Raw genomic sequence first — 14,102 nt, 5'->3', positions numbered from 1 at the left:
TGCTAAAACAACAGGCCTACATATTTCTAACAAAAAAACCCACAGATTTAGGCAGAACACATTCACAACCATACCTGAAATTATCTGTTAAAGTATGCTTCTGATTCTTTTCTGTAATAAAGTTTTAGCCAGCATACCTACACACCGCTTTTGCCTTCTGGGTACACAAGCAGGCATAACAACTTTCTGGGAACGTATAAGGTCGTAACGTACTGTATCCACCCTGTCTACAGTTGCACGCGATCTTAACCGACTGTGAAAAAGTGGCGCCTCTGAGCTGGAACACTACCGCCTTTGAGCTGTTGACGCATGGAACGTCTCCCACACCGTGATTGTGTCTGGCTGCTGTTCTTTCTTTTTCTTCGTGTTTCAAACCTAGCTAAATGCATCTTACAGAATCACAACCCGTGTGCCCAGGTACCAATACGTGGGAATGTAGCAATGGTGATTGTATCTGGAGGGACTGGCGCTGTGATGGAGAGGTTCACTGTGATGGCAGTGATGAACAAAACTGTGGTATGTATACGCGTACTGGGTTTATGGTGCTGGTGTCACGGCATTGGGTTAAGCGGGGTTGGGTGCACCGTGTGCGCATGTGTGTGTGTGTGTGTGTGTGTGTGTGTGTGTGTGTGTGTGTGTGTGTGTGTGAGAGAGAGAGAGAGATAGAGAGAGAGAGAGAGAGAGAGAGAAAGAGAGAGAGAGAGAGAGAGAGAGAGAGAGAGAGAGAGAGAGAGAGAGAGAGAGAGAGAGAGAGAGAGAGAGAGAGAGAGAGAGAGAGAGAGAGAGAGAGAGAGTAAGAGAGAGTAAGAGAGACATGTATACGGTACAACCGATTTTTATCATATTTTAATTTGTTTCATGGATAGTTCTGTTTTTCCTCCCTTAATTTATGTGTACGGTCTTAATCATTTCTAGCGAATTGGACGTGTTCACCGACTTGGTGGAAGTGCGCAAACAGCAAGTGTATCTGGAGGCCCGATGTCTGTGATGGAGCGTTTACATGCGACGATGGAAGTGACGAAATAAACTGTGGTATGTTGCAAACAGAGAGACAAGACAAGCCAAATTCGTTATCGACCTGGCAAAAGCAAACAGGTGCTTTTTGACTCATCCGTGTCTGTCCGTATGGACGGCCGGTGTCACGAACTGAAACCTCTGCTGAACAATCCTTCTCATTGTGGTCAATGCGCATGCGCCAATCTTGGACTTGCGACCCTTTGACCGAACGAACCATGGGATAGGGTTAGGATTAGGGTCAGGTTGTTCACGACACTTGTGTTTAGCGTTGACAGCGTGCCGGTACTTGAGTTCCGACGGATATCACGATTTTTTAACGGTGTAAACGGTCCTGCTGACCAAGGGAAACAACCCCATGCAATGAACTTCTATCTGTCTACAGTGGAACCATTCACTGTAAACATTTCCTTCCCTTCAATTGTTGGGATTAATTTAATTTTGTTGACGGTGTGCGACCCACGTGTTTTGACTTTTCCAAGATGGCGGATCGTTCTGCTGACAAGACGTAGTAACTTGAAAAGAGTGCTAGAACTTGTTATTCAGTACGGTTCTGATTTTGACCTTAGTGATGATGATAGTGGAGATGATATTTTAGATTCTGGTGACGAGTTTGTGCCAATGGACGATCATTTGGGTGATGATTCGGGCAATGAAAGTGTCGATCATGACATTGTGTATGATGAACCCATGACGTAGAAAGTTGTTTGTCTTTTGCTTCAAAGAGGTAGTTTGACTGGATGTGAAGACAACAAAAGGTATGTTCTTTCAAATGTTTCATATATTTTGTAAAAGAGCAAGTTTCAAACTTTGCAAAAATGTAAGGTAGGTAAGGTTAATTTGTGTTGTTGATTTTTATTATTTTTTTAAAAATGGGTCAAAATCGTGCGATTTGAGGGAACACAGGGAAATTTAACAATTTAAACGCGCCTCGATTATGCTTGACTCTCACCAGTTCAAGTCTATTTAACAGTAATTTTTGTTTCTGATTCACCAGCAACACTCTGATTCACCAGCAACACTCTTGACATTTGAAACAGTGCATATCAGCTTCATTTTGTGAGAAAAAGTACTGCAACAGTGAGTTACTGGTGTTTCATTCAAGAAAAAAAAAGTGTTTGTTTTTTTGCTTCAAATTGGATATTTTGCCTGGATATGAAGACAACAAAAGGTATGTACTTTCAAATGTTTCATATATTTTCTAAAAGAGTAAGTTCCAAACTGTGCAAAAACATAAAGGTATGTCACACGCTTTCCTTCTTTGCCACTACTAAAGCAAACGTGTGCAAGATGTAGAGGTTACATGCCGAGTCTCAGTGATTATTAAAAATAATGGTCGAAGTTGGCGGATCATGAAAAATGCGAGCTTCAGCGAGCTTTTTCATGACCGCGAACTGAGACCATTATTTTTAATAATCACTGAGACGAGGTGTGTAACCTCTTTATTCCTCCTTTCTTCAGTTATTCAAAGAAAACAGGAGTTTTTGTGCGAAAGTTTGATCGAATCCGAATCACTCAACCAGTCAACCTGCGCAGGCGATCGATTAATGCGCGGTTGTATAGTTCCGTGCAAATCATTCCATTCTGTTAACACTTCTTGTCAGTTTCCCTGTTTTAGACTAAAATCAAGTACACAGATATGCTGTTATTCTGCTGTGGCGGTAAAGGCAGATATTGTGTGTTCTGTTTATGTTTTAGGATAATGTTCTTTCGTCAAATGGGACTAGCAGACGAACTTTTGCACCCGTGTTCCAACGTTAATTACTGTATGAAGTTCATTGTTTTGGGGAAAATAGTGTATGAAACCGCTTTATGTTGTTTAAAGCCATATGTACTCGATGACTATACACGCTAATTGCTTTACCAACAGCTGGAGACATGCTAAATTAAGTTCCCTGCAAAATATTGTGGTCTAGGACCCCTTCAATGTTGAGATATGTTAATTTTCATTTTGATCTGGATCGTCCTATTTATAGATTTTCCAACAGAGGTAGCGTTGACGCAAGGGAAATAACTCCGCGTCTTTGTTTACATCCAAAGTTTTTGAGACTCTAAAACAAGCTGTAATGCATGTATATGGTCCGCGCATGGCGACATATCGTCATTACATGGTCTTATGGTGCGTTTGACATCGATTATGGGCAAACTACACTTTGTAAACACGGGAGCGCGTACATATGCCTTTAAATTGATGAGATGTGTGCATTTGGTTGCGTGTGATCTGTTTATAAAATGAAATATTGTTGAAAACTGACCGTCGGATTGCAATCAGTGTTGTCGAAGAAACTGCGTTAAAAGAAGGGGAACTACTCTTGTCGGCAAGAGTATGAGTTACTTGCCTTGGGAATTTGCTTGTGATGAACGGTGTGTGCACGGCAGATCTAGATTCAGAAAACAACCTAACTCATGGATTTTATATGGAGATTCATGTGTTCAGGCCTGTAGTTGTTAATTTAAATGCGGTATGTGTGTATTGTTTGCTCCAGAGATGTATATTTCGTACGTATAGAGCGTTCGGAACTTTTCAGTCGCAAAAGTAGTACCAAAACAGAACAGCTTCTCAACCCATTGCACTATCGAGGATTCAGGCTGTTGCTGGCTCGTTATTTGTTTGGTTGCTGGGTCATTATCGAAAAATAACTAGCTCTACAAGTTTACAGAGGTAAAGAAGCAGAGGGGGGAATAATGTATGTTACACGCTTTGGAGCATGTGCAAGAACGGATTCAAACTCGAAATCGTCCCTCCAAAAGCCCCAAAATGCACACACGACTTTTATTTCTCCTGCTGTTGTCGTGTCTTCTCTTTACAAATTCTTCAACGCTGAGAATACTGAAAACGGCATCCCAGACTACAGTACTGTTTCCATACGCGAGTTTAGCTTCCCTTGGAAAGTGGCTCGCTCAGGAGGCCTGTTAGTCTGAAACTAGAAGGACAGAGTTCTGAACATAGATGACAAAGACCCCGGAAAGAACAAACATTTCGCGGATGCAGACACAGAAAGACGTCATGAAGAATGGAATGCTTCAAAAGATACAGACTGTGACGATGACTGTGACGTCATTCACATATACCGAGACGTCATTCATAGTTGTTCGTTCACTTTCGTCAAAAAGTAGATCTCTCCACAATGGCTGCTCCTGTGTTTAGGTTTATCAAGCGTGAGTACGCAAAACGTGTTTGTTCTCTCCTCTGTTGAAGCTGTGAGACATAATCGCCATTACGAGCTAGTCGTGTGACAGAGAGTGTTCTTGCACACTCGACTGCTGCTGTTTCACTCCGGCTAAAACCGTCGAGAAACATCTACAGTCTCGTGTGCAAGAAAACTCTCTGTCACACGACTAGCTCGTAATAGCGGGTAATGTAAGGTTATCTTGTGTTGTTGATTTGTAATATTTTTTTCAAAATGGCTCTAAATCGCGCGCTGGCAGGGAACACAGGGGAAATTTAGACGCGCCTTGAATGAGTTAATCTCCCCCTGTTAGCGCATGCGCATTGACCGCAATGAGAAAGATTGTTCAGACAGAGTTTTCAGTTCGTGACACCGGCTCTCTGTCTCTCTCTCTGTCTCTCTCTCTCTCTGTCTCTTTCTCTCTCTCTCTCTCTTACATACTATTCTACACTCACAAGCTAAGAAACAATAAGACATGTTTGGAATGTGTATTTATTTAGGGTATCCAAGATTGAGAACAACATAAGATAATTGAAAGTCACATACCTTTTAAAGTTACCAACTGATCTTGTAACTACATAATATGTCGTGCCGAATTCACGGAATTGCCGAATTCGCGGAATCGCCAACATTTTTGCCCATTTCGTGTACTCGGCAAAACGCTGCCCATTACGCGAAATCGGCAGCGTTTTGCCGAAAATGCGTAAAGGCTTCTAAAAATTGTCCCATTTCGTAAAAGCGGCAGTCAGTCTCTTTTTACATTTAGTCAAGTTTTGACTAAATGTTTTAACGTAGAGGGGGAATCGAGACGAGGGTCGTGGTGTATGTGTGTGTGTGTGTGTGTGTGTGTGTGTGTGTGTGTGTGTGTGTGTGTGTGTGTGTGTGTGTGTGTGTGTGTGTGTGTGTCTGTCTGTCTGTCTGTGCGTGTGTGTGTGTAGAGCGATTCAGACCAAACTACTGGACCGATCTTTATGAAATTTGACATGAGAGTTCCTGGGAATGATATCCCCGGACTTTTTTCTTTTTTTCGATAAATACCTTTAATGACGTCATATCCGGCTTTTTGTCAAAGTTGAGGCGGCACTGTCACACCCTCATTTTTCAATCAAATTGATTGACATTTTGGCCAAGCAATCTTCGACGAAGGCCGGACTTCGGTATTGCATTTCAGCTTGGTGGCTTAAAAATTAATTGATGACTTTGGTCATTAAAAATCTGAAAATTGTATAAAAAATAATTAGTTTTTAAAACGATCCAAATTTACGTTCATCTTATTCTTCATCATTTTCTGATTCCAAAAACATATAAATATGTTATATTTGGATTAAAAACAAGCTCTGAAAATTAAAGATATAAAAATTATTATTAAAATAAAATTTCCGAAATCGATTTAAAAACAATTCCACCTTAATCCTTGTTGGTTCCTGATTCCAAAAACATATAGATATGATATGTTTGGATTAAAAACACGCTCAGAAAGTTAAAACGAGTTAAGTATACGCTCTTGGTGTGTGTGAGTTCAGTTTCATTCTGTTAGTTGGACAGCTTGACTAAATGTTGTAATTTCGCCTTACGCGACTTGTTTTACATTTAGTCAAGTTTTGACTAAATGTTTTAACATAGAGGGGGAATTGAGACGAGGGTCGTGGTGTATGTATGTGTGTGTGTGTGTGTGTGTGTGTGTGTGTGTCTGTCTGTCTGTCTGTCTGTCTGTCTGTCTGTGCGTGTGTGTGTGTGTAGAGCGATTCAGACCAAACTACTGGACCGATCTTTATAAAATTTGACATGAGAGTTCCTGGGAATGATATCCCCGGACTTTTATTTTCTTTTTTTTTGTGATAAATACCTTTGATGACGTCATATCCGGCTTTTTGTCAAAGTTGAGGCGGCACTGTCACACCCTCATTTTGGAATAAAATTGATTGAACATTTGGCCAAGCAATCTTCGACAAAGGCCGGACTTCGGTATTGCATTTCAGCTTGGTGGCTTAAAAATTAATTTATGAGCTTTGGTCATTAAAAATCTGAAAATTGTAAAAAATACATTTTTTTGTAAAACGATCCAAATTTACGTTCATCTTATTTTTCACCATTTTCTGATTCCAAAAACATATAGATATGTTATATTTGGATTAAAAACAAGCTCTGAAAATTAAAAATATAAACATTATTATCAAAATTAAATTTTCGAAATTAATTTAAAAACACTTTCATCTTATTCCTTGTCCGTTCCTGATTCAAAAAACATATAGATATGATATGTTTGGATTAAAAACACGCTCGGAAAGTTAAAACGAAAAGAGGTACAGAAAAGCGTGCTATCCTTCTCAGCGCAACTACTACCACGCTCTTCTTGTCAATTTCACTGCCTTTGCCACGAGCGGTGGACTTACGATGCAACGAATATACGGTCTTGCAGAAAAATTGCATTGCGTTCAGTTTCATTCTGTGAGTTCGACAGCTTGACTAAATGTTGTATTTTCGCCTTACGCAACTTGCTTTGGTGTCACCAGAACATTGCATTAACATTGCTTTACCTCCCTGTTACGTTGTTTTATGGTCTGTGTTGGTGATAACTCCGGAAATGCATGAAAACTACATTTTTCGCCATAACTTATCGATTATTGCGATATCGATCCATTAGAGTATCTAGCTTGGTAAGTGCGATGATATCCCAAGCATTTTTAGAACTGAAAAACCAAAAAGTGGCTGCCGATTTCACAACATGGGCAAATTTTAGAAGCCCTGAGGCGTTTTCGGCAAAACGCTGCCGATTTCGCCTAATGGGCAGTGTTTTGCCGATTACAGCAAATGGGCAAAAATGTTGCCGATTCCGCGAATTCGGCAAGTCCGTGAATTCGGCACGGCATATATGTTTAAAACATTTAGTCAAAACTTGACTAAATGTAAAAACATCAGACTTTAAAAGAGATTGAGGTATAACCTGTAACATATTTTCCAGGTCTGATTTAATACTCGCACTCCTTCTGCTGTGCAGCATAAGGCAAAAACATACACATTGACAGCCACTATTTTCTCTTCCAATTTCTAAAGATCCACAGCAATTACAAAGGCAAAACGACAACATCAAATCAGCTCTGCAAATAGAAAATCAAGTGCCAGGAGACCTGCATGAGAAATACAGTACTTTTTCGGTACTAATGATTGAGACAACTAGAAATCTAAAAAGAGCAGTAATTCAAAGTTTGGACTTTCAATGGGAACCAAGTGATCAAGAGCAAATCACATTTATGACTACACAGAATGAACACCGTTTTGCAAAGCACACATTCAGCCAAACATAAAGTAACTACCCAGTTTAATCCAGTGCTCCAAAAAAAGTTCAAATGCAATAAGCCATACAGTGAACATGCATAACTATATAGTTCTCATTGTCTGTATAGGCTGGGGTGGATGTGGATAGATCATTATATTTAGTCAAGTTTTGACTAAATATTTTAACATCGAGGGGGAATCGAGACGAGGGTCGTGGTGTATGTGTGTCTGTCTGTCTGTGCGTGTGTGTGTGTGTGTGTGTGTGTGTGTGTGTGTGTGTGTGTGTGTGTGTGTGTGTGTGTGTGTGTGTAGAGCGATTCAGACTAAACTACTGGACCGATCTTTATGAAATTTGACATGAGAGTTCCTGGGTATGAAATCCCCGAACAACATTTTCATTTTTTTGATAAATGTCTTTGATGACGTCATATCCGGCTTTTCGTGAAAGTTGAGGCGGCACTGTCACGCCCTCATTTTTCAACCAAATTGGTTGAAATTTTGGTCAAGTAATCTTCGACGAAGCCCGGACTTCGGTATTGCATTTCAGCTTGGTGGCTTAAAAATTAATTAATGACTTTGGTCATTAAAAATCTGAAAATTGTAAAAAAAAATAAAAATTTATAAATCGATCCAAATTTACGTTTATCTTATTTTCCATCATTTGCTGATTCCAAAAACATATAAATATGTTATATTCGGATTAAAAACAAGCTCTGAAAATTAAATATATAAAAATTATTATCAAAATTGTTTTTTCGAAATCAATTTAAAAACACTTTCATCTTATTCCTTGTCGGTTCATGATTCCAAAAATATATAGATATGATATGTTTGGATTAAAAACACGCTCAGAAAGTTAAAACGAAGAGAGGTACAGAAAAGCGTGCTATCCTTCTCAGCGCAACGAATACCCCGCTCTTCTTGTCAATTCCACGGGCACTGCCTTTGCCACGGGCGGTGGAGTGACGATGCAACGAGTATACGGGCTTGCTGCGTTGCGTTGCGTTCAGTTTCATTCTGTGAGTTCGACAGCTACTTGACTAAATATTGTATTTTCGCCTTACGCGACTTGTTTTGTAATGCGATGGAACCCGGTAGGATCGCAGATTATGTTCAATCCCGCATGATTATGTTAGCCCAGTAAAATCTAAAACATGTTATTTGAATTTCTGAAAATACCCCCTTTTAGAATTAAGTGCAACAACCCTCAAATGTGCAAAACATTCTTGCAAGCCGAACTACATCTCAGGATCTGGATGTACCCCTGGCATATTTTCCATTACACCACTTTAGATACAGTGGAAAAATCCTGTTTAGCCCCCCCCCCCCCCCTTTTAATACCCTTTTTTTTAAAGATTACCTGGTCATAACCTCTGCCAATTTACACCATTTTCAGACGCTGAATCTAAATTTAGGCCTGATTTCCTCAGATTACATACAATGCATTATTCCCCTCGCCTTTGAGAAACTGCTCTCATCGAACAGCATGACCTCAGAAAAAAACGAAAGCACAGTCTTTTAAGGCCAAAGCACAGTAGATACTTGCTTTCTTTTTACACATCGGGCATCAGCGTTTTGTACTGTCTGTTTAAATCTGATTTTACTTCGCTTTGAAAATGTTGGTACCGTTAGCTCATACATGTATTAACATTCATTCTGTTACAGCAAAAGTGTACTTTTTGAACTAGTGTTTGTCTGCAGATTCACGTTAGATCTAGCATTAACACTCGGGGCAAAAATGGTTGAAAACAGCTCTGTTTTGTAGCCGTACTGTGTCTTTGCTTTTCGAGTTTTTATTGGGTTAACCTTCCCCTTAAGTAAGACACGCACAAAAAAAACCACTCCAATGTAAATATAATAATAGGTAAAATATTGTTCAGTTTTAGTCATGAATCGTGTTCATGGAATTATCTTTCTGACACATGGAAATGGAGAATTATAGCCACTGACACTTCTGCGCTATCATTGTTTATACCTTCAGGAAACTGGGCTTGTGTATCGGGCCAGTGGAAATGCGGAGATGAATCTATCTGCATATCTTATTCCAAACGTTGTGATAAACACGACCATTGTGCCGATGGCAGTGACGAGCAACATTGCGGTATGTAACGAACAATATGTCTGCCTGTCGGTCTGTGTGTTATGCCCTGTTACTTGTCTGTCTACCTGTCTGTCTGTTATGCCCTGTTGCATGTATGTCTTTCTGTCTGCGTCCGTGAGTTTGAGAGAGAGATAGAGAGAGAGAGAGAGAGAGAGAGAGAGAGAGAGAGAGAGAGAGAGAGAGAGAGAGAGAGAGAGAGAAAGAGAGAGAACGAGAGAGAATGAGAGAGAAAGAGAGAGAAAGAGAACGAACGAACGAGCGAACGAACGAACTTTATTACTCAAGGATGGAGATTTTAGGCTCACGCCTAGTCTTACAATCTGTCCCTGCTAAACTAAGACATACAAATAACGACATTAAAAGGACAATTGTCAATCGCAATCATACAGTATTACTCATTACAACGTTACCTATACGAATACATAATGCATAATAGAACATTGAAATGTACATGTATGTCAATATTATACAAAGGAAAAGAAAATTCGACTCGCACACACACGCGCGCCGCATGCCTGCAATCACGTTCGCACTCAATACAACACACTCAAACACACACATACACACACACACACACACACACACACACACACACACACACACATACACACACATACACACACACACACATACACTCACAAACACACACATACATACACACACACACACACACACACACATAATATGCGCTCACATACATACACACGCACGCACACACACACACATACTCATACACACACACACACACGCACACACCCACACACACACACACACACACACACACACACACAACAACTTCATCATCATTACCATCATGATCATGATCATCGTCGACATCATTATCATCATCAACAAAATCAGATAGAGAGGGAGAGAGAGAGAGAGAGAGAGAGAGAGAGAGAGAGAGAGAGAGAGAGAGAGAGAGAGAGAGAGAGAGAGAGAGAGAGAGAGAGAGAGAGAGAGAAGAGAGGGAGAGGTTGAACTTGCTAATATTTAGCGATAATGTACTTGCTAACATTAGTAATAATAATAGAACAATGAATTTAAAAAAAAGTACGTGGATGATTACACATACGTGCGAAATTGATTAATTAGATTAATTCTTCTTATACTGTTTGCCTGTTTTAGATCTACATGGTGGTAAAAAAAAAAAGCGCCCTGTTTTCTTTTTGATCTCATTTTTGACTGCGAAGAGAGATTTTGACAATTTCTTCTCCAAACAATAGCACAATGATGGCAAATTATGTCTTGCAAATTTGGTAGAAATTAGTTTGTTCTTAGTAGTTGTTAATATGCTCTATCCAGTCTCCTCTTCGTAGAAGAACTGCTTCAACATGAACGTTGAAATTGTCCATGACTCGTCCAATCATGTCAACTGAAAGCTGGTATGCGCCTGATTTCCCTTCTGATGTCGTCCCACAGAGCTGCCAGGGTTTGGGGATTGATGGCGTATATTCTGTTCTGGGTAACCCCACATAAAGTAGTCGGGTGGGTTGAGATCAGGGGAGTAGGGTGGCCAAGGGAAGTCAGTGCGTCGTAAAATGAACCTATCGCCACGGAAGAGGAGGCTGCATGATAGAGAATAAGTGGATAATGTGTTGCTGTAAGTTTATTGTTACGTTATTTTGTTTGAATGTATGTGTATTTGATGTTTAGATAGTATGGTTTAATTCATATTTAATATGTAAAGCGCGGAGACCATAGTTCACTGTGGTTTGCGCTACATAAGCTGTCATTATTATTATTATTTTAGTATTACATTATAAACTGCCAAGGACAAACCGATTTCTACCAAATTTGCAAGGCATAATTTGCCATCATTTTGCTATTGTTTGGTAAAGCCATTTTCTAAATCTCTCTTTGCAGCAAAAATTAGACCAAAAATGATATAGGGCGCTTTTTTGGACCACCCTGTATAATTATGTTTAATATGTGTTGGTGGTGGTTTTTGTTGTTGGTGTTTTTGTTGTTGTTGTTGCTGTTGTTTTTGACTCACCTGAGTATTCGGTGAATCCTAGTACTGATCAGCATGCAGTGTCCGTCCGTGTGTCCGAGGATCACAGCGGGGTCATGTCCCATTCATAAAAACCTAACGTTGACGTTATCACAGATGTTTTGAAGCTAAACCTTTGAAACTGTGCACACTTCCAGCGTTTAATAATCTCACAGCTTGACCTAAGTTTGATTGAGGCGGTCCTTGATTTAGCCCGAAGTCGACTTCGCAACGACTTCGCGAAGTCTGTTTACCGGAAACTCAGTACTATACTAAAGCTCCTTGCGGCCAGCTTCGCGAAGTCTTTTTACCGAAAACTCAGTGCTGAAGTTCCGTGCGGCCAGCTTCGCGAAGTAGGCTTATATTTCGCGTAGTCGACTTCGCCCAATTAAGAACAGGCTTTAACCCTCGTCACATTTTTGGGTCACAATGGGGTGATGTTTGATGAATAAAAATCTTAACGTTCACGTTATTCAATGCGTTTTTGAAGCTATTAACAGCTATTGTGTTTTCAGCGTAGCAATAGGGCCCGATATTTAGACGAGACAAGTATAATGCCGACGAGTCGAAGACGAGTCGCATTATACTTGTTCGAGTCTAAATATCGGACCGTATTGCTACGATAAAAACACAATTGCGTTTATATAGCTATTCTGACATTAAATGCTGTGTTAAAATCATGTTTTTGTCTGCAACAAGTACCAGAATGGTCCATGTCGTTGAGTGCAGACGACGGTTCCCTTTCCGCATGAAGCCACGGAAATAACCGAACATTGAAAAACCCACAGACATGTATTGCGGAGAAAACTCGAGATAACCGGATGTTTAGCATTACGTCATTATGCTAGGAATCATATGACGTCAAAACGTATCATGCTTGCCCACGTAGATTGTATGTTTGAAAGTCTAACTTCTGTTGAGAATTCGCGTGGTGAAGACTGCGGTAAATCTGTAGATGATAAGAGAACGAAGATTGTCTCAGAAGAAACGACTGAATGTTTCAGACCGGTAACTTCATTTCAACATTGCACTATACGATGGACGTTCTATGTGACAGGAGAGTTTGCTGATTTTGTGTTAAACATTGGAGAGATCGTCTGCTAGAATCAGAGATATAGGTCGCTTCAAATTGCAGCTTCTGGAAATTTGCAAGGTGTGTTGCCTGTCAAAGAACTTGATTTTACACGTAATGTATGTCATGTACAGTAAGCAACAACAAAAACACATACAAAGCAAATGGCATCCACTGTCGACTAGTCACAGAAACAAACCTGGCGAGGTATGCGTGTACTTTATACGTGGAAGAAACCGGAACCATGCGTCTTTGTTCGCCGATATGCTTTTGGATATTGGCAAAAATGGCTGACTTCGATCCGTAGCGTTATGCTTTGATGATCGGAAAAGGGATGTGTGAGACCATCCAATCAGAGCCCCCGAATTCCCCCACGTGTCCATCAGAATAGCTAGAGCTATGAAACGCTTCACATTTCAACGCATAATGAAACAAACTCTCTCTCTTCATTACCATCTTCGCATTTTGAGTAATTAACAAAAACATGTACAACAAAAAGCAAACAATTTATAAGATGTTGAACTTTAAGGCATTTACTTTCACTTTCAATTGCAGGTGCACCAGTAGTGGAAAGCCTGACGCTCGACGGACACAACTATACAATCACAGTCGATGGGGATGACCACATAACACTCAATCTGACCTGCAGAATGTTCGGACGAACACAAGGCTATGTTACCATAACAAAAGAGAGTAATACATTTGGGAACGTTACTTTCGGTATTAATAAAATGCATTATCAGAGGCTGGGGACTTGGACCTACGAGGCCGTGTTGACCTTGTCGGACGTCACGTGTGACGACATGGGGAGGTACACCTGTTCAGTCGGCCGGGGGATTGGTGGCACCGACTCGAAAAGCATTCAGCTGAATGTGGCATGTAAGGAATTATTTCTACATTTTTTAAATGAGCACCAGACATTGCTTCATACAAGTGTCTCTATTCGTTGAATATTAAAATGTTGTTTGCGGAACCATTTCTTTTTGTAGAAGTTAAAAAAAAGGAACACATAGGCCTGTAGCCATCTTGGTTTTTTTTTCTTTTTGACGCGGTTCTGCGCTAGGCCTAATATATTCTCATAGGAAAAAGTTAGGGACCACTTACGCAAACAAACACAGCTTCCAAACCACCAAACAAAATTGAATCACATTTTTAACATGTTTAATTCATTATCTTTGCAATCTTTTTCCAAAATATGGTGACATTTCATTCACGCATTACGTGTCAACAAGCTCTGAAACAACATGGGGGTCGAAAAAAAAATGTGCAAGTTCCGAACAGTTCAGTAATGGGTGTGTCCGCCGCGTTTTTCGATGCCTTCTGCAGTCCTGTTCCGCATCGATGTTCCCAGCTTCCTGCAGAAGGCCTGGGGAATGGTCTGCCATTCGATTTGCAGGAACTGAAGCAGTTGCTGCAGGTTCCTTGGGTGCGTGTGGTTGTTCCTCACTCGCCTGTCCAGCCCATCCCACTGGTGCT

General features: G+C 40.3%; 1 long non-coding RNA gene across 1 annotated transcript; it reads left to right on the top strand.

Annotated features, from left to right (window-relative positions):
- Positions 1–927: 927 nt before the first annotated feature.
- Positions 928–13,258, top strand: LOC138972372 (uncharacterized). Its single transcript, XR_011457582.1, has 3 exons — positions 928–1,032; positions 9,442–9,561; positions 13,182–13,258. It is a non-coding gene; the product is annotated as an uncharacterized lncRNA (long non-coding RNA).
- The last annotated feature ends 844 nt before the right edge of the window (positions 13,259–14,102 follow it).

Source organism: Littorina saxatilis, linkage group LG8 (assembly GCF_037325665.1).
Source record: "Littorina saxatilis isolate snail1 linkage group LG8, US_GU_Lsax_2.0, whole genome shotgun sequence".
Taxonomy (NCBI): domain Eukaryota; kingdom Metazoa; phylum Mollusca; class Gastropoda; order Littorinimorpha; family Littorinidae; genus Littorina; species Littorina saxatilis.
The sequence above is the reverse complement of the archived record's forward strand: the minus strand, read 5'-3'. Positions and strand labels throughout refer to the sequence as shown.